Here is a 315-nt window from a genome sequence, read left to right on the forward strand (position 1 = left end):
CACCGTGCCCTCTGCCATTGCACTCTTTTCAGTCTGATGAAACTGTTGAATAATGTGCTCCACCAAAACAAGATGTAAATGAAGAAAGAGGAAGCCAAGGATATAAGGAATTTAAACCAGGAGAAAGATGCCCTGGCCAGGTAGCTCAGTTGGTTAGAGCATTGTCCCCATACACCAAAGTTGTGGGTTCAATCTCCAGTGAGGACACATATAAGAAACAACCGATGAATGCATAAACAACAATCTCTCTCTCTCTCTCTCTCTCTCTCTCTCTCTCTCTCTCTCTCTCTCTCTCTCATATACATAATTTAGAAC

The sequence above is a fragment of the Myotis davidii genome, unplaced genomic scaffold (assembly GCF_000327345.1).
Source record: "Myotis davidii unplaced genomic scaffold, ASM32734v1 scaffold555, whole genome shotgun sequence".
NCBI lineage: Eukaryota > Metazoa > Chordata > Mammalia > Chiroptera > Vespertilionidae > Myotis > Myotis davidii.